Below are 21,133 nucleotides of genomic sequence, written 5' to 3' on the forward strand. Positions count from 1 at the left end.
ATGTCTGGTTAATTTGAATACAGGTTTTATAACAAAGCGCCGAAAGTCATAATTCATCAAAACATTTGCATGTCCAATAACTCATATCCAACCAACTACAAGAAAGTATAAAAACATTTTGTCAGTATATAAATTTATTTATAGGACACGAGAGCGTTCGGTCAAACGTTTTCTTTGTGTATGATTTATATGACTTGCTTTAAATATCGTTGAAGCTTTATGGTTATAGTTTAAATCATTCACAATGGGTTGCATTTCTCGCTTAATTGCGGGGTGTTTTTCGTTTTTAAAGTCATAAATTATATCTCGAGACCAGGTGAAGAACAAATAGGCTTAAAAGGGAAAAGATGTTGAAATTTTCACGAATATTTTTAAGTAAGCAACCAATTTTGTTCCTGAACTAGTCCGGTTAAGCAGATTTTGATGTCATTTTTGTGTTTGAATTGATCCTTAGATGGCTAGATTAAAGTTGGAACCCTTAACGGAGCTGCAATTGATGTTTTTTTGTTACATTTTAGGGAATATCTTGTTTTTCTAGATTTTTCATACATTCAGAAAAATCTACTCCAAAGTTTTCCCCCCTATAATTTTCTTCTTTGTTTTATATCATTTGAGCAACATTTGAGCAAAGCCTATCGGGTACGCTTGTAGTATGGAAAATAAGTAATTGTTATCCTTATATGATAATATTGAAGATATTCGGTACACACTAGTCGGAGGCGCCTTTGCACAGGATGCCGGCTAGATTACGGGTACCACAACGGTGACTATTTCTGCCGTAAAGCAGTATTGTGTAAGAATTACCGTGTTTTGGTCTGTAGGGCGTCGTAGCTAGTGAAATTACTGGGCAAATGAGCCTTATGTCTCAACATGACGAGTGCAGTTTTAGTACCGCTCTGAATTTTTGGGTTTTTCAAGAATCCTGAGTGGCACTGCATTGTAATGGGTAGGAAGTATCAAGTACCATCAGCATCTGTACGTCCTGCTCGCCTCGTCCATTATTGTCGTAAAAAAGCACACTACAATAAGGAATTGAATACGTTTATTGCTCTTATTAGGTAGAACAATACTGGATTAAGAGACATCAAATTACTTACACTTCAATTTTATTTCAGAGCCCAAGTCTTTATACTAAGCATAAATATTAATATTGTGAAATAACTTTGTTATATAGCTTCTTTATCTGACAATAAGGTAAGACACGAGCTTGCAATTCAACTGATGGTAATTGATACGCCCTGCCCATTGCAATGCAGTGCCGTTCAGGATTTTTGAAAAACCCAAAAAATTGCGCTCGTCAACTTGAGAAATCAGATGTTAAGTCTCATTTGCCCAGTAATTTCACTAGCTACGACGCCCTACACACCGAAACACAGTAATGTTTTCTCATTACTGCTTCACCCATTGTGGTATCCATTATCCAACCGGCATCCTGTGCAAAAGAGCCTCCTCTGTGCAATGAAGCTACCGCCGGAAGAAAATGTTTTTGTTCCAGACCACCTCGAAACCCAAACTCAGCGATTTTAAGCTTTTTCATCGGACCTTCGAACAATACATTATGGTGGTCTGTACCTATTGTGGTTGCTGATGAATAAAATATCCGACGCCATCTATGTGCTTTTTATAAATAGATAGGTGTAGATGTATTTTAATAAAATAAAAATTGGCAGTTCTAGAGACTGCTGATAGAAGTGTAAACTTAGAACTTCTAGTATTAAAATATGTATATTACATTTAAGTTATTAATTTCATATTATTAATTAAGCTTATAATAAAAATAAAAACACAATTTCTACAATTCACGCGTTGCACTTTTCACTAAATCCATTCAAGATATATATAGCACTAATGTTGCACGATACGTCAGCTGTATAGCTACAGATATACTGCTTTAAGCATTTCGGTACGATAACTCACGAGATTTCACACACCCAAAAAGTGTCTAACTAAACTATATATATTTAGCCCAATTTATATATTTTTTTAATTATTTATTTATCGCGTTATTATCCAGTCATGAGCATGTTGGTGATGCGAATCCATGAGATTTTCCCATACCAAAAATCTAAAATTTAATCGATCTAGTCATCGTTCACCCAAGACAATTGTTCTTTATGGCAACCAAATATAATCGATGCTTACACATCAGCAATTCATCGCACAAACAGCAATTACTATTAATTATCGAATATAGTACGATCGATACTCGATACGCGCAATTACATGACGAATTAACCCAATTGTGGATGAGATGTTACACTTGCAGGTATATTGTGTTATGGTTTGATTAATTAATTAATTGGTTTGAGCGGGACTGAACTAACGATAAAATAATTTTAAAGAACTAATTCTAAATATTGCTGGGGACCCAGTGCTCTGTGAACGGCTGGATCACTTGGCGTTGCGTAGAGAATTCACTTCATTGTGTGTCTTTTTATTAGTCTATTGCATTTATCACGGGGAGTGTTCTTAAGAGCTGTTTCACCTAATTCCTGCCACCGAATTCCATCTTCGTATGACACGCCACAAATTATTATACCATCCCCACCATCTGGATGTTTGGCGGCCTCCCACAGTGCGCTTTCCAAGGAGCTTTCTTCCACGTACTACAAAATTGTGGAATGATCTTCCTTGTGCGGTTTCCTGACCGATATGACATGGGTACCTTCAAAAAAAGTGCATACACCTTCCTCAACGCCAGCCGGCAACGCTCCTGCTGCTCTGGTGTTGCAAGAGAATGTGGGCAGCGGTAATCACTTAAAACTAGGTGATCCGTAAGCTCGTTTGTCCACCTTTTTCTAAAAATAAATAATACACTATTTCTGTATAAAAACCCGATGACTTACGGTACGGTTTTCCCTACGAGATCAAAACAGAAATGAGGAGATCTGTAGAAGAACTAAAGTCACCGACATAGCCCAAATGCAGTGGGCAGAAGGCCGTTGGGGCAGTAAAGTCCTCGAATAGCGACCCTGCACCGGAAGGTCATTGTTGGTAGGCCACAAGATGGACCGGACCGATAATCTGGTCAAGATCGCCGGAATACGTTGGATGAGGGTAGGACCGATAATCGTGGAGATTTTTGGGGGAGGCCTTTGTCCAGCAGTGGACTTCTGCCGGCTGATATATTGATGTGTAAAAACTATCCGGAATAAAGAATTTAAAAGACGTATATGAAAGGTTATAAGGTAATTGTTTACATAATTTACATGACGGCGACAGCTGTAAAAAAATAAAAAAAAATATAGCGGTGAACTGTTAACCTCGCGTACACTAAAGCAAAGGAACATACATATAGCAAGTGTAAGACGTAGCTTGTCACGGACACCAAAGTAACAAACTTGGCCTGTAACCATGCCTATGAGCAAGAGGCTCAATCGAGATTTGTGAAATAACTCACGAAGTCACTCCATAATGACTATGCACCTTTGCATAACGCAATTGCTGTGAGCTAGAGGATGAGTCTTTAGTAAAAACTCAACAAATAGAAATGCTTTTCAAAAATTATCTTATATACAAATTTAATATCTGATACACGGACGAGTAAAAAAGAAGGATTCCGCGCCGTGATATTAGCAAGTGAAGTACCGTTATGCTAGTGTGTGTGCGGTTACGGGGGATACTAGTTACACAATTTTTTCTCCCTTAAATAATCATATATGGCCACAAATACTTATATAGTATCGTTTTTATACTTTTTCAAAAAGCACGACGGCATTTTTTAAATATTTTATTGAGTCGCAAACTGATCTATCACAGACAATGACAATTCTCATAATGGCCGCCTATCGGCCTGTAGAAGTGTAAGTGTGTGCGTGGGGCTATGTATTTACACGTTTTGAGTCCACCAAGGACCTAATACCTAAAAAGTGAAGTGCTGATATTGCAAGCAATGAGGCGTACCTTGAAATTGATAAAATAAATATTGATAAAATTTTAAGTTCTGTTTTATTTTAAATAGTCATAAATTAAATAATGAAATCCGTGCTTAATATATTACGTAAAACTTCATCCTACATTTTTCCGTTCTGTTGTCCTAGTGAATGGTGGTTGTGCCACAATTGTCTATTCTCTTTTTGTAATATTCGTTATGGCAAACTATAGTGCAGATAGTTCCTGTAGAAATAGAGGGATACCTATAGACAACAGACGCATTGGTATCTGATTGTCTAATCTAATGCCATTTGATTCTCGCGCCGGTTAATAACCAATTGTCACTGAGCACCGAACACAGTCGCACGCACAAATAATTCATCAGTAGTCAACGGCCTTATTACATCGCATCAAAGTAACACACTCTTTAGCACCAGGAGTTCTTAGAGGATTAGAGGGGGCCTCCAGCTGCAGACCATCTCTTCCTGAACCTCATGTATATCTATTGCTATCTATTGTTTCGCCATAACTGATTTTCTTTTCCATAACAATTCAGAACATTTTATGGAGAAGATTGAAAATGGGTCGTTCAAGAATCCTGAGCGGCACTGCTTTGTAATGGGCAGGTCGTATCATTTACCATCAGCTGAACGTCCAGCTCGTCTCGTACCTTATTTTCACAAAAAAAGCTGGTGAGCGACCGCCCAAAGATGAGAACATTCTTAGGAAAAGAAAAAATATTTGTATTTGAACGGTAACTTAAAATCAGGAATTTTAAAATTGTATCAGACTTTAATTTGTATTGATGACTTTGACAAAAACGCTAATAGAAAGTGAACATAAAGAAATGCTGATAACAATTTTAATAAAATGTAAGAACGTCTGCATAAAAATTCTGCACTTGTAAATAAAAGTGTGCACACATTACGCTGCTATTTCCAATAAATATTTTGTTCTCATTTCTCATTTACAAACAATGCAATCATCCCAAATATATAATATCGACGATAATATCTTGCACTGCGCTTCTCTCATTTTTATTTCATGAAATATACGGATGAACATTGCGAAAGTTGACGCTTTACAACAAACCGGAATAAGCGACTCTGACACTGCACAGCAAGAGTCCAGCGCTTAGAATATAACCTCTTTTTAAGTCTTTGCTGATCAGCGCCTCTGAACTAGTTTTTCAATTCAGTTTATTATGTAATCTTCATTAAAATTTAATTTTCATTATCAGTTCAAGTAAGCCAAATGGACATGCATTCCATACTGCAGTAAACATCTACATTTGGTTCTGGTAGCTTGTTACCCTATCGGAATTTTTTATTTAAGCATTTCTCGAACTTGAACTCCTGATCTTACGTGATTCCGATGCTCTCTCGTAGCACCAGTAATCTAAGCACATAAATTTAAACCAGTATTTTAGGTGTAGGCCCTTTTTTATATCGTATTGACCTAGAAACGCAGCGCAAAGAAGATCATTTCCATGTTTTTATATTTCTATAAATAAACTCTATCCTCCTTTAAATGTTAACACATTCACTTGACAAGAAAAAAAGTGGATTAAAAATGAAGTCGGTTGGGATCATATCCGCATCCCGTTTTTCAATGCGTAATCACGTATATTTACTCAATAACCAGCCTCGTCAAAAATCTACTCTTAGGTGTACCATGTTTTTAAATAATTTATAAAATGGGTGGCTTTTTAAATTTAATAGCTAGGTATGATATTTTAATTAAATGTGAACACATAATTTTAGATTAATAGAGTACTTCTAGATGAACCGATCAATTCAACTATTATTGCTTCTTGACATGAAGACAGGAAACGGTATAAATATTTTTCCATCATTTGTTTCATTTGTGGCGAGTTTCTCTTTTTGGGACCTAGACGCAAGTATCTCATACTGGAAACCCAATTGCGGACAGTTATTCCGACTGACGGATAAGCCTAGCTAGCCTAGTTTGACGTTGTGATATTTTTTTAAATACGATTAATTATAATACAATTTAAAAGGCAACATACGGTTACCATATCTATTCAAATTCAAATTCAAATATTTATATTCAAAATAGGATGTGACATCACTTATTGAAAGTCAAAAACTACCACCCATTCCAAAATGAATGCCTCAGACCTAAGAAGAATGGGCGCAACAAACTCAGCGGGCTTTTTTTTTTCATCGAATAAATATGTTTACAAAGTAATATTGTACAATTAAACTTATTATTTAATAGCCTGAGGGCGGTCACTCCATTCCCAATCTGTGGTATCATTAAGAAAGTCATTTATGTTATAGTTACCTTTACCACACAAACGTTTTTTAACAATTCTTTTGAATAACGTTATACTTTTGTTTTAAACATTTTCTGGGATCTTGTTGTAAAAGCATATACATCGCCCCACAAAAGACTTACTAACTCGACTTAGCCGAGTAGTAGGCATCATAAGTTTATGTCTGTTCCTGGTGTTAACATTATGGTTATGACAGTTTCTGGCAAATTCACTTATGTGCCTATGAACATACATTACATTATCAAGAATATATTGAGAAGCAACAGGCAAGATGTTAATTTCTTTACATTTTGCTCGCAATGATTATTTAGGACCTGGGTAATAAATAGCGCGAATAGCCCTCTTCTGCAGCACAAATATTGTATTAATATCGGCAGCGTTGCCCCATAGCAATATACCATAGGACATAATACTATGGAAATAACTAAAGTATACTAGTCGCGCCGTATCCATGTCAGTTAATTGTCTAATCTTTTTAACTGCGTATGCTGAAGAACTAAGTATGTTCGCCAATCCTTCAATATGGGGGCCCCATTGTAATTTGGAATCTAGAGTTATGCCAAGAAATATAGCAGATTCCACTGGTTCTATCACCACTCCGTTTAACAAAACATTTGCATTTACATTTTTGACATTTGGTACGGTAAATTTAATGTATTTAGTTTTCTTGCTATTGAACAATAGGTTATTAGCGCTAAACCAGTACACGATGTCAGATAAAATATCGTTCACTTCGTCATACATAGCTTGATTTCTTTTCACTTTGAAAATCAGTGGAGACTTGTCGAGAGACTTAAAAGTTTTAATTATTTCTCCAGGGCTAACAAAACTAAAATTGAAAGTTTGTTGGCATTCTTCAACATTTTCCAGAAGAAGTGACTCAGCAACACTGGTGGAGGAGACAAGAGTGCTTGTGATAGAAACTGGAATGTCAGAAAAAAAATTCTTAAAAGCAGAAGCAACTTCCTGCTGAGATTGAACTATAGTATTGTTTATTGATAAATTGTATTCAATGTTGCGGTCTTTCACTCTTCCAGATTCCCAGTTAATCACATTTCAAGTCATCTTTATTTTATTCGGTGCATTTTTAATTATCTGTCTGATATGCATAGACTTTGCAATAGAACAAACACTTTTAAATAATTTAGAGTATTTTTTAACATACTCGATGAAAGATGTATCATGATTATATAATGATCTCTCACTATATAGTTCATCTAGCCTTTGTCTGCTCCTATGAATGCCAGCTGTTGCCCAATCATTAAATGACAGGAGACCACCTGATTTGACTGTCTTTGAAGTAAATATAGAAGTAAACTCTGTTTTAATTATTTTAAATAACATAATATCATACATTTCATTAGGATTTATATTATATTTCAATGAATCCAAATTTGAGAGTTTAACTGACACATTACCTCTATATTTCTCCATTCGCCTATTATTCACAGGAACAAACGTAAACTTTTTAATTTTATTACATTTATTGATCTCAATATTAAAAGAGGGTAACTGGCCAAAGTGGTCTGAACTCAGTTTGTTTATTATTGCCTGAGAAATGGTTTTATAATTTGAGAATATATTATCAATGCAGCTTTTGGAGGTGCCGGTTACTCTAGTTGGCTCTAAGAAAACATTCGTTAAATCATATGATTCGAACAAAGATCTGAATCTAATACTGGTGGTGGATTTTTCTAATAAATTAATATTAAAATCACCACATATCATGATATACTTCTTCGACTTACATAATTTCAGTAAAACCTCCTTCAATACACTTTCAAATAATTCATATACTGCATCTGGGGGTCTCTATATACTGACAACAATGGCGTGATCAAGCTCTGCACAGGCTATTTCAATGGTACGTTCAACAGAGAGGCCTACAATATCTTCACGTTCTTTGAATTTAAATAATTTACTTACAAGTACATATAAGAGAACCGCGACGTGTAGCCTTTTCTCTGCAAAACGCACTTGCCATCTGATGACCACTGAAGTTAAAGATGAGCTCATATTTTCTGAGCCAGTGCATATATTTTATGTTTAACAGAAAACATAAAATATGTATATCTTTATGATCCATAAATAACTCCAGTTCAAGTTCTTTACCAAATAATCCTTGCATGTTTTGGTGCATCAGGTTTGCAATTTTACAATTATTACTTATTCTAGTACATGATAAATTACTTGTTTTTACACTGCTAGAGGAGTCCCCTATTGTCTTATAATTATATATTAATTCAAAATATAATGCCTCAGACCTGAGAGGAAAAGGAAAAGGAGCAACAAACTCAGCGGGATTTTTAAATTTTCGTTTTAATATACATATCGTACATAAAATTTAGAATGAAATAGCCTGATCGCTCCATTCCCAGTCTGTGGTGCTATTTAAGAAAATCATTTATGTAATAGTAACCTTTACTACACAAATGTTTTTTTAACAATTATTTTGAATTTCTCAATACATTTGTAGGTACATTTTCTAGGATCATGTTGTAAAAGCACATACGTCGGCGGCGATTTGTTTCAGAATATTGTTCCGTGTGTTTTAATTTTCCCTGTATAATAGTAGAACAGAAATTCATATTGTATCGTATTGTCTTTCACTTGTATCTCGTATAATCAAGAGAAAGCGATAAAAGTTATTAGTACTATCAGTTTTATTAATCTTAAAATTTTGAGTTTATTTTCTCGCGTTTTTTTGCATAATTGATGTAATATTTGGGTATGACCTAGAAATTATTTATTGTTACACGCCGCGGCGTAGGGCTGAACTTAAATTATTAATTTCGACTACTGTTTCCAAGACTAGTTTGCCGAGTCTAGCGTAGGTTTTGTTCATATTTCTTATTTTTATTTTAAAAATAAGTAAAGTGTAATATATAGATATAATTTTTTTTTCTTTCGTTTATTTTGCTAATATAAATATGTTATTTTGTGAAGAAAAAAACGGTTTCCCTTGCATCGTGCTTTCATAAAACCCAAACACACTTGTATTACATAATTTTTTAATAGGTGTGTTTACATAAGTATTTACAAAGGTAGATGCATAGTTTTATGTTTAGTACAAAGATACTTCTCGTTATAAACCTTATATTATTACTATTGTTGAAGGAACAAACAAATTTTTCCCTACACCATTGTTACGTATCTCTTCCGGGGTTAAACGTCACAACAGCCGACCAATCACAGCGCGCCATTTCGTGGCACGGGGGTATAAAAGAGCGGTTTCTGGCTCATTTAATTCAGTCTCGTGCCAGAGTTTGGCGAATCAACATCTCCTGAGGATGCCTCGTGTAGAGGCGAAACACGTGTCGAATTGTTTAAAGACTTAATTTTCAATTTTGATAATTATTACTATATTCAAAATAAACGTGTTATTGTGATATGCACATCGCAGCCGTATTACTGTTGATATAACATTCATTAGATAATGAAGATAATCCATTAGTTTCATTAAACACGTCACAGTTGCTGCATGCACTCGCATTCAGTCGCTTTAATCAACTGTAACACTATAATAACCCTATTAGCATACACATTAAAGCTGGATCTTGCGCTGTGCAAGCAAATATATAATACGGGTAAAAGTACGAAATTGCCGTTTTGTACTGAAAAATAACATATTTTGTTAGGCACTTAATATGCCTGTGAAAAAATTAATGATATTAAGGCGGAGGCGTATTCTCTTAAGGCGACACTAAATGCCAGCGACCTTGAGCGATATGAGTTCACGGCTGCCGGCCCTCCATCTATGTAACAAAGCCAATATTTTCAAAATTCTTGCGTGGAAAACAGTTTATATGCTTACAATCCTCGTTATTCACTACTAATCTGAATAAAAGAACCTACACAAAAAAGAACAAGCTATAAGAATAACTTTTCTGAGAGAAATATCAAATAAATGCGTCACGCCATACCAAAAAACTTGTTTAACTTCAAAGGAAAGTGGTAGTTCAAAAAGGCTCGGCAGCGTTAACTATAACCAACAGCAAGCATTAGCAACCTACAAATAAGACTTAAGGATATGTGTAACAGGATTAAGTATTGTTCATAGTTCGAAATGCTATACTTTCACCTCAAAACTTGTCCAAAAACACCATGTTTGCGTGTTTTCTGCTTACTCTTCGCCTTAACGAATATAAAACGTGACCTTACCACTAGGAGACTAACCTGTTATTGCGGTTATTATATCACTAGTTCACACATTACAGTATAGTACACACTTAAGATATTAATTAGTATTAATATGGAGGCGGTTCTGCCAATGCCAATCTATTCGTGCGCGTTCGCGTCGGCAGGAGTTTCGAGCGATGACTCGCGATGCGTCTTATATTACAGCTGACGCGATGTGGTTCTCATTCTTCACCCCAGGTGGAGCGCGGTCAGGCTTAATATTAGGCATTTAAAGTAAATGGCGCGGATAGACACAATTACTACTTATTTACAAAGTGTTTACCATTGGAACTCCCGGGACATGGACTGGACAAACTGTAAAGTCATTATGTATTGTTTCTTTACATGATAATGATTAACTATGTAAAAAACTTTCCAATTACCTACGCGGAAAAAATGGGTATCGGTTGAGAGCTGATCTGTCAAGTACGGGGAATGTTGGGTGCTTTTAAATATCCAGTAGAGTTAAAACGATATCTACTGTCTGAGGTCATGCGTTATCGCAGTAATGCTGAAGATCGGTTGACGAGTTCGAGCTGTATTACTGATCTGAAGAAGTTACCATTACCTTTATATGGGTAAGGTTCGCTTTAAAGCATTTTTGCGGCGTTTGACTTGGAGTCAGTCTCTGCGATGTTCGCTTGCAATTATCGTATAGAATCTTACACATTTTGTTTATTAAACTTCACAGTTCCCACAAAATCCTTTTTTCTGTCCCCTTATCAACGTGTGCTTCATTCGTCAAGTCGAGGTCTCCACTACGCACGCTGCTTTTATTAGTCTTGATGATATTTGAGAACTATTTCTGCTTAGTTTATTCCACGCCAGAAACTCTCTACTTACTATTGCTCTCTACTCTGTACTTTTAAAGGCAATTTAAAAAATAATTAGAAGCCGAGCAATCTCATTCTTTTTGTTTTCTTCGTCCATTATTATCACAGGCATAGTATTCAAGCCCATAAAGCCATTTAAACAGTCCAATGTTGTACATTTTAAAATTTAGAATATTCTAGCTGATTTGAAAAAAAATCCCTGAAATTTCACACAAAAGGGATTATTTTTTAATCCAAAACGACCAATTTATACTGTCCTTGTTATGATAAAGTTTAATGATGTTAATTATTTGATGACACCATGACACTATAACAGTATTATTTATATTTTTTGTAATAAACCACAACAGTTGGATAGCTAACGTTTTGAAAGAAATTGTATAATCTTTGCCGCTATATATAAAAAAAAACTAACAGTTTTACTACTAGCAATGTCGCCTCTAATTGCTGATATATTATTACAAAATACATCCTAGACAAAAGTTCTTACTTTATACAGGCATATAACAGAATAAATTATTATTCATATTTGAAATAATATATATTTGCATACCGCGCACAAGTTCTGCCTTTGTAAATAGGTCGGTGCTAATTCGCGTCTGAAAGGTGTTAGCGAGGTTTTACGGTTTAACACCTAAGTTACGCCTTTACAAAGCTCTCGCAAGGAATATACGTCTTTTTGTGTTCTTTGATCTTGCTAATACAGCGGGTAATATATTCTTAGGGACATAAAATATTTTACACGTCGTTAAAATTGTTGTAAAATGTTTTATATGCTAACCGTTATTGGTACATATTCTTTGTTTTCATTTAAGAAGGTTTTTGCATTGTTTTATGTTAAGCATAAGACAATTTCTATAGTTAATAATTATCCTAAAATGTAGATTGACATCTTAATCCAATTTTTGCTTTTAGGATTTCGATGAGCAATCTAAGATACGTTTTGGTGATCTAATATTTCAATCCAAAATGATGTATTTAATGCATGCAAGTTTAGGTTGGTATTTGTATTATTGTGATGAAAAAACGTTTTCTATGCTATATGGATTTGGATATAAGGATTAAGGATATAATTGACCATTTGAATGCAGATCCGGGATTGGCTGACGGATAAAAAAAAAATATTCTATGTATATTCATAGAAAATTAAAGATTAAAGATTGAAACATAGAATCATATAATGACGGACTATAACATGTATGTCGATCGAATGTTTGATGCCATGTCTCATTTACGCCAGACAGATTGATAGAAAATTTGAAAAAAAAAAAAAAAAGTTTGTCAGAGAAGAATTAAGAGAAGTTATATGGGGTAAGTCTAACAAGCAAAATTAGTAACATAACAATAAGAAAGAAAACCAAAGCAGAAGATTTAGCCTTATCTGTTTTAAGTTTAAAATGTAAATGTTCTGGATACATACAAAGAACAAAAGACAAAGAAAGATAGTACAAAGTAGTAATGAACCTATTAATAGAACCTAGTAATAACCTATACGATAGTAAACGAAATTGAGACAGCCCTGCTAAGAGACAGAGTGATGATATCTCATTTCTACTATCGTAGAAATAGCAGGAAAGTTGTGGATAAGAATTGCAAGAGATAGGAACGATTGGAAGTTAATGGAGGAGGCTTTAACCGCTAAAATCGGTCCTTATATCGAAAATAATTACTAACAATACTAACAAAATACTTTTATTTCAAATAGTGAAATATTAACACATACCAATAAATACATTATATAAGTAAATACCTAAATGTATAGCGTAAGGAAATAAAGCTCTAAATAAATAAAAGTTATCTTTATATATAAAAATTTCGAGTGACGTTGTTTGTCCGCGATGAATCCTAAACTAATGAACCGGTTTTAATCAATCCGGTGTTCACTTCAGTTCAGTTAGTTTTTATTTGGATTTATGACCCATAATATTATTTAATTACAATTTTTATTTCTGTATGAATAATTCTATAAGATAAATGTTTGACACACAGACTGACACGTCTGCTGTGACATTATTAAATTATTTTAACAGGGAACAACGCAATGAACGTCGATGTCACAGATTAAGGATTTTTACTGTAGTGTGTATCTATGATGATATTACTGTAGGAACTATTTATTGTGTTGTGTATTGGCTATTTGTGAAGATGCTTGTGAGCGTGGCATCTTGACACTCAATGGGCATCTTTCAAATTTTGTAACTTAGGTATATACGCTTTGTGTTATTTTTCATTGAAAATTAATAATATACAAAATATTTACTGGAGATGTGAAGGCATAAAAGGCATTTATTTTCTCAAAATTGATTCCTTTAGAATTCTTTTTGATGTCATTTCTAATAACTACTCGATACTACTACCGCTTCGGAAACAAATGGCGCTCTCAGAGAGAAGAAGCGGCGCAAGAAACTCTCCCAGCATTCTTTTTTTTTGCGCTCTTTTCAATAAAAATATACAATATTGTACAGTCATTTCTATCGCTATAAAATAATCACAATCTAGTGCCAGGCTGTCCGATCATTTAGATATTCAGCAGCGGAGTAATAGGATTTACGACAGAGCCATTTTTTTATAAAACATTTAAATTTATTTATAGATAATGCCTGAACAGTGGCTGGGACTTTATTGTAGAAGTGTATACATTTACCCTTAAAGCTATTATGTATCTTATGAAGCCTACTAGAATTAGTTACAAGCAATCCCTTATTTCTAGTGTTATAATAATGAAAATACCTATTAAGAGCAAAAAGTGATGTGTGATCCCAGTGTCTTTCTTATTTCTTGTAGTATTATTTTTACAAAGTTTTACTAAGCAAACCAGCATTTGTTCGAGACTGGCTTGAGTACACCCACTTTCGCGTAGTATTAGTTGCTGCACTTTGCGTTTACGCCTGCGGTATGTAGTTGGAACGCAGCGGAGACCAATACTTAATCTAAGGTCGATGAAATGATCGAACTTTTACAAAGTTCGTTAATATGACGGAGTCCTGTCCTTGTAGAAGAGCGCGAGGACTTATGAATTGTCCTGATGCGTGAATATCTGATAATTCAACCCCGAAGTTGAATTAGTAAAACAACAACCACCGGTCACTAATCTAATGGCTGTGAGCTTTGAGCTGCCCGCGCGGAACACTATTCGTTAGCGCCGCATTAGCTTAAGCTAAGCATTCACGACCGCTCAAACAAGCCAAAGGGAGTACCACCACGTGAATTACAATGTAATTAGTGGATTTCCAGACAGAGAGCTGTTCGTGCTATATATCAGCTTGGTTATAGACAGTATCTCAAAGAAAAATTTAAAGAAATAAATATTATGACTGTTCATTGTCAGTACATTTATGAAAATTTAATATGTTCACAAAAATCGTCACCTTTTTGCTCTTAATAGTGATTTTCATGATTATAACACTAGAAATAAGGGATTGCTTGTAACTAATTCTAGTAGGCTTCATAAGATACATAATAGATTTAAGGGTAAATGTATGCACTTCTATAATAAAATCCCAGCCACTGCTCAGGCATTATCTATAAATAAATTTAAATGTTTTATAAAAAATGACTCTGTCGTAAATCCTATTACTCCACTGCTGAATATCTAAATGATCGGACAGCCTGGGACTAAATTGTGATTATTTTATAGCGATAGAAATGACTGTACAATATTGTATATTTTTATTGAAAAGAGCGCAAAAAAGAATACTGATAGAGTATCTTGCGCCGCTTCTTCTCTCTCAGAGCGGCATTTGTTTCCGAAGCGGTAGCAGTATCGAGTAGTTATTAGAAATGACATCAAAAAGAATTCTAAAGGAATCAATTTTGAGAAAATAAATGCCTTTTATGCCTTTTATGACGAAAAGCTAGTGCGACACGTTTATGAAGAACGCTGTGCGTAAATTAACCTGTGGATCACAAAACAGTAGCGTTTGGCGATTTAACCCATTCCAAACTATTTAATATGTCCAATTGCTGAACAATTAATACTATTCTGTTATAAATAGGGACAAAATGCTAAGTCTAATAATTCCTCTTCAGAAACGGAACACATCCTCGACACAACACACCGAGAAAGAAAAGAAGCGGAGACTAATTGGAACAAGGCGCGCCCGTTATTGTGGTAATAATATTATTTCTATTCATTTGTATTGCATCCATTTGTCATTGGTATAGTATAGACGACCTGTATAGCCGAGTGGTCAGCGATCCTACCTACTAAGCTGGAGGTCCCGGGTTCGAATCCCGGTAGGTGCAAGCATTTATTTGATGAATATGGATGTTTGTTTCCGAGTCATGGATGTTTAAATGTATTTATGTATGTTTATATGAATTTATGTATGTTAAGGTAAGTATATTGTATTAAATATATCGTTGTCTAGTAACCCATAACACAGGCTATATGTATATGCTTAACTTGGGGCAAGATAATTTGTGTAAAAAGTGTGTCAATATTATTTTTATTATTATTATTGAAACAAACGTCACATCTGTGAATGGCATAAAGGGCATTTATTTTCTCAAAATTGATTCCTTTAGAATTCTTTTTGATGTCATTTCTTATACTACTAGATACTACTACCGCTTCGGAAACAAATGGCGCTCTGAGAGAGAAGAAGCGGCGCAAGAAACTCTCCCAGCATTCTTTTTTTTGCGCTCTTTTCAATAAAAATATACAATATTGTACAGTCGCTATAAAATAATCACAATCTAGTCCCAGGCTGTCCGATCATTTAGATATTCAGCAGTGGAGTAATAGGATTTACGACAGAGCCATTTTTTTATAAAACATTTAAATTTATTTATAGATAATGCCTGAACAGTGGCTGGGACTTTATTGTAGAAGTGTATACATTTACCCTTAAAGCTATTATGTATCTTATGAAGCCTACTAGAATTAGTTACAAGCAATCCCTTATTTCTAGTGTTATAATAATGAAAATCACTATTAAGAGCAAAAAGGTGACGATTTTTGTGAACATATATTAAATTTTCATAAATGTACTGACAATAAACAGTCATAATATTTATTTCTTTAAATTTTTCTTTGAGAGACTGTCTATAACCAAGCTGATATATAGCACGAACAGCTCTCTTTTGCAGTGCAAACACTATATCAATGTCAGCAGCATGACCCCATAGTAATATACCGTACGTCATGATGCTGTGAAAATAACTAAAGTACACTAATCTAGCGGTCGCAACATTCGTGTACTCTCTAATCTTTCTAACTGCATATGCCGCAGAGCTGAGTCTATCTGCTAGATGGGTAATATGTGGACCCCACTGAAGCTTTTTATCTAACGTGAGGGTGTGTTCCCTGACCTCATGAAATACAGCAAAGTTATACCTTTGTTTAAATCGGGCAGTTCTTTTGACCCTGCTAATTTCAGACCTATTTCAGTGCTGCCTGTTTTTAGTAAAATTTTTGAAAAACTTTTGCTTCAACTAGCTACAAATGCATTTTTGTAAATTAATGAACAAAAATCAGTTTGGTTTCACTAGGGGCTTATCAACAATTAATGCGGGTACTAGACTCATTGAGCACATCTTTGACGCCTGGGAAGAGTCAAGAAATGACATCAAAAAGAATTCTAAAGGAATCAATTTTGAGAAAATAAATGCCTTTTATGCCTTTATGCATTCATTAAATATTATTGCTAATTCAGGTGCTATAATGTCAAGTATGTATTTAACAATATTAGTAGGTCTTTTGTATTTTTTAGGTTAATTAATTTGAAGATTTTTATTATATCGCTACCTGTAACATACTTAAATTTCAAGTCAGTAGAAGATACTGGTACGTGTAATTTAAGCATATCATATGCTGCTTTTGGCGAAGAGTTAAGGTATTTGGTCGTGACAATCGGGATTTCGGAGAAGTATTTATCAAATTCATTTGCAATTTCTATTTCCAAATTTATAACGCGATTATTAATATTTAAACAGATAGAGGTGTTACGGCAATTCGATCTACCAGTTTCATTGTTAATTACACTCCAAGTCGCTTTTACTTTATTATTACTGTTTTTAATTTTATCTGCAATGAAACGTGTTTTCGCTTGATGACAAACTATTTTAAAGAGCTTGGAGTATTTTTTTACATATATTTTAAATTCTTCACTATTATTGTAATGTTTCTCATAATAAAGGTCATATAAGCGTTTACGACTTTTGTGGATACCCATTGTTGCCCAATCATTAAAACTATGTTTGTTGTTTACTGTCACCGTTACTGGAGTATAAATCCTGTCAAATTCCTCACAAAAGGAATTGAAGACTAAGTTTTAGTGAAAATTAGCAGTTTCGCCACAGTGTAAAAATGGTATTGTATTTACCAAATTATTTCTAAACCTCTCAAGACGGCTACCCGTAACTGGTATAATCGTCACCTTTTTTGGTCTGACATTGTCCAATCTTGTATTTAGTTTTATAAGTTGCCCACTATGGTCGGACTGAAGATTATTAATTATGAGTTTACTAGTACAAGTAACATCTGTAAAAATATTATCTAAACAGGTTGCTGTTGTAGAAGTGATTCTAGTAGGTTCCCAAAATACATTGAACAAATTAAAACTTTGAAATAAATTTTTAAGGCTAGTACAATTGGCCGAAGGTTCAAGCAAGTTTATATTAAAATCTCCACACACTATAATTGACTTGCCAGTTTTGCTAAATTTTGATAGTACCTCCTCCATTCTATGTTGGAATTGTTCATATGATGCAGTGGGGGGGCGGTATACACTTACAATAATAAATTGCTCTAGTTCTATACAAGCTATCTCAATTAGTTGTTCTATAGAGAGATTAACAATATCTCTTCTATTTTTACATTTTAATCTATTATTAATAATAATTAGGGAACCTCCATGTATTGCCCTACTTCTACAAAACGAACTGACTACTTTATGTTCTCTAAAACTAAACTGGAGCTGATGACTCTTACGGCAATGTTCTGTAATACATAATATATCTATATTACAGCAGCTCAAAAACAGTTCAATTTCTAATTCCTTACTTGAGATACCTTGTATATTCTGGTGAACAATATTTATGAGCTTTATATTATGATTATCTATAGCAGTAACATTTATATTTGGTGAATGTTGCCTATTTTGTATGATATTGCAAGAGTTGTCCTCCCTTGTCAAATAACTTAATTTAAATTAATTGAAGAAAAATCTTCATTGTTATATTTTTGTACATTAGTACTAATACATTCCCCAATAGGGGCTTGTATGTCGATTATTTTACAATTTTGCCCAATAGCCTCTATTATTAAATAATACTACAGAGGAAGTAGTTTGTTGACTAAGACTATAAGCTACTAAAGTAGCCAGCTGTCGCTTAACTCTAAATGGTAGGTATAGGTTACCATTGGTTATTTTCAGTTTATAATTAATGAATTTATTTGTGTCAAATAAAATTAAATTTTCATTGTTGTGGAATGTCGCATTATACAAAGTTGTATTTAATTTAAATATTTTTCTATTTTGCTCCTGTGTCAAATCCGAGGAGTATGGGAATGTACACATCATCACTTTAGATTTTGTGTTATTGGAAATATTAATTAATTTTTCTATATTTTTAATTAGGTCCTTATTTCTAATATTATGAGAGTTATTACCAAACATTATACCTATGATCGTTTTTTCTTTTAGATTTATTTTTGGTATGGAATTTATGAGGTTATTGAAAGTTATATTGGGTTTACATATATTTATCAACTTACAATTCTTTGCAACTGCATTATTTAATAAAGGTCCAAACCCTTGGCCAATTTTGTCTGAAAATAATATAAACCTACTTGATGCACTTGTATCCATACTTTGGCTGAGATTTAATTGAATGAACTTGACTCATGTGGCTTTTTCGCGCTAATTTTGAACACGTCAAACTTTAGTTTATGAATACCCCGATGCTTAAACAAAAACTCAATCATGTATATCTATATATCTAAATGAATTGCTGTTCGTTAGTCTCGCTAAAACTCGAGAACGATTGGATCGATTTGTCTAATTTTGGTCTTGAATTACGTGTGGAAGTCCAGAGAAGATTTAAAAGGTGAATAAATAGGAAAATGCTGCTAAATTAAATAAAAACAACAAATTTGTTTTTCCTTTGATGTGTCCATACATAATTTCTATGAGAGAATTTATCGACGCATGGTTTGACAGTTCTGCTGTGAAACAATTTCATTACGACAGCAGGGTGCATATTTTACGAAATAATTTTTGATGTTATGATATATTATTGACAAATTCATGTAAAAACATTATTTTATTTAGTATATACAGAACAACGTCTGTCGGGTCAGCTAGTTTTGAATAGAAATTTAGAATCTGAATGCCTTCCTAAGCTCTGAAACTCTTCCAAGAGAAGCAATTTAGAATATACGAATGCCTCATCCCAACATGTTGAGGATTGTTCACGTATAGTGAAAAACACAGGCATAGATAGCATATTGATGTTATAACGCATCATAAATGTCGAATGTATGCAAATAAATTAAAATATAACCGGGTCGTTGTTATATGAATCATTAATAGCCTTAATAACCTTTATGGATGGATTATTAAAATTTTAAATGAGATCATTTTACGTAATCCTCAAATCCAGAATAGCGTGTGTTTCACATTTCATTGCATCGTGTTATTGTAAAGCATTATTGTGTTGGCACTTCACAGTCTGGTATTCTGTTCTCTTTGGATGATTTCAATTATTTTGTGTATGTTGCCACTACGTATCATATTAACATTTCTCCTAAAAGCATGTGCAACTACAGTTTTTCTATGCACTATACGCAATCTGTCGTGCAATATGTAGATAAACATATAATATATTTTTATTGAAGTAGGCGTTACTTTGCGGAAATCCATAATTATACAAATGATTTAAGTTTTCTTTAGTGTTAATTCCGCCAATATTTCTTTTTAAACAATTCGACACGTGTTTCACAAAGACTGAAGGAGGCGTCTCGTGCCAGATTTTGGCGAGACAACACGTCCTGAGGATGCCTCGTGTAGAGGCGAAACACGTGTCGAATTGTTTTAAAGACAAATATTGTGCGGAATTGACACTAAGGAAAACTTAAATCATTTGTATAATTATGGATTTCCGCAAAGTAACGCCTAATTCAATAAATTTTCTTAAATGCCTAAGCTAGTTAAAAACTAATATACATCAAGAGTCAAAGAAAAAACTAAAGCAAGACTTATTCCAGATCAACATAATAAGGTGGTGTTTGCAGTGATTTGTCCCATAAAAGTTTGCTACTGAGCATATTAGTTGGGTTTAACTGAACACTGATTTTCAGTAGCTACCTTCAAGAAGAAGGCCGTCGCGATTACATCCACAAGTGCTTCGACTACTAAATATAAAAACTATGTTGAAATGATAATACTCAAATATAAGGTAATAAATAATAACTGCTCGCGATACTCTATTGCAACAAGAACACACAGAAATCACCGACCTCGTCATACTTGGCGTATTTTTAAAGGTAACTAAGTCATATCGAAACACCACGTACGAGAAATTCAATTTCACTATTCTTAAATATAAAATTAAACATGTTATAGACAAAATGGAAGTTTATTTAGAATTCGACGCTCGCCCTATAACTGTTTGTCGTACTTTGATCTGTTACCCCACTCGAATGTCACTGTTATTGATGTGTAGCGAAATTGGAAAGTTCAGCCTTATCTCTCAGATTTAGATAGCGACGCAATTTATCAGGGGATTCTTCCCCTGGTGATCTCTTGACGGCATAACGCTGTCGCCTCCAGCTTAATAACACGATGCTATTATAGCTACTTCCCAATCCGATGAAAACTAAAAAATATCTCTATTTTGATTCGCGTGACGCGACTTGGTGCTGTATAACCAATTCAAAAAGATTTGAATGAAATCTATGATATTATCGCACATATTATGTAAGTTTTTCGCCAAGGGGAGACAA

The sequence above is a fragment of the Leptidea sinapis genome, chromosome 25, assembly GCF_905404315.1.
Source record: "Leptidea sinapis chromosome 25, ilLepSina1.1, whole genome shotgun sequence".
In the NCBI taxonomy this organism is placed as follows: Eukaryota; Metazoa; Arthropoda; class Insecta; order Lepidoptera; family Pieridae; genus Leptidea; species Leptidea sinapis.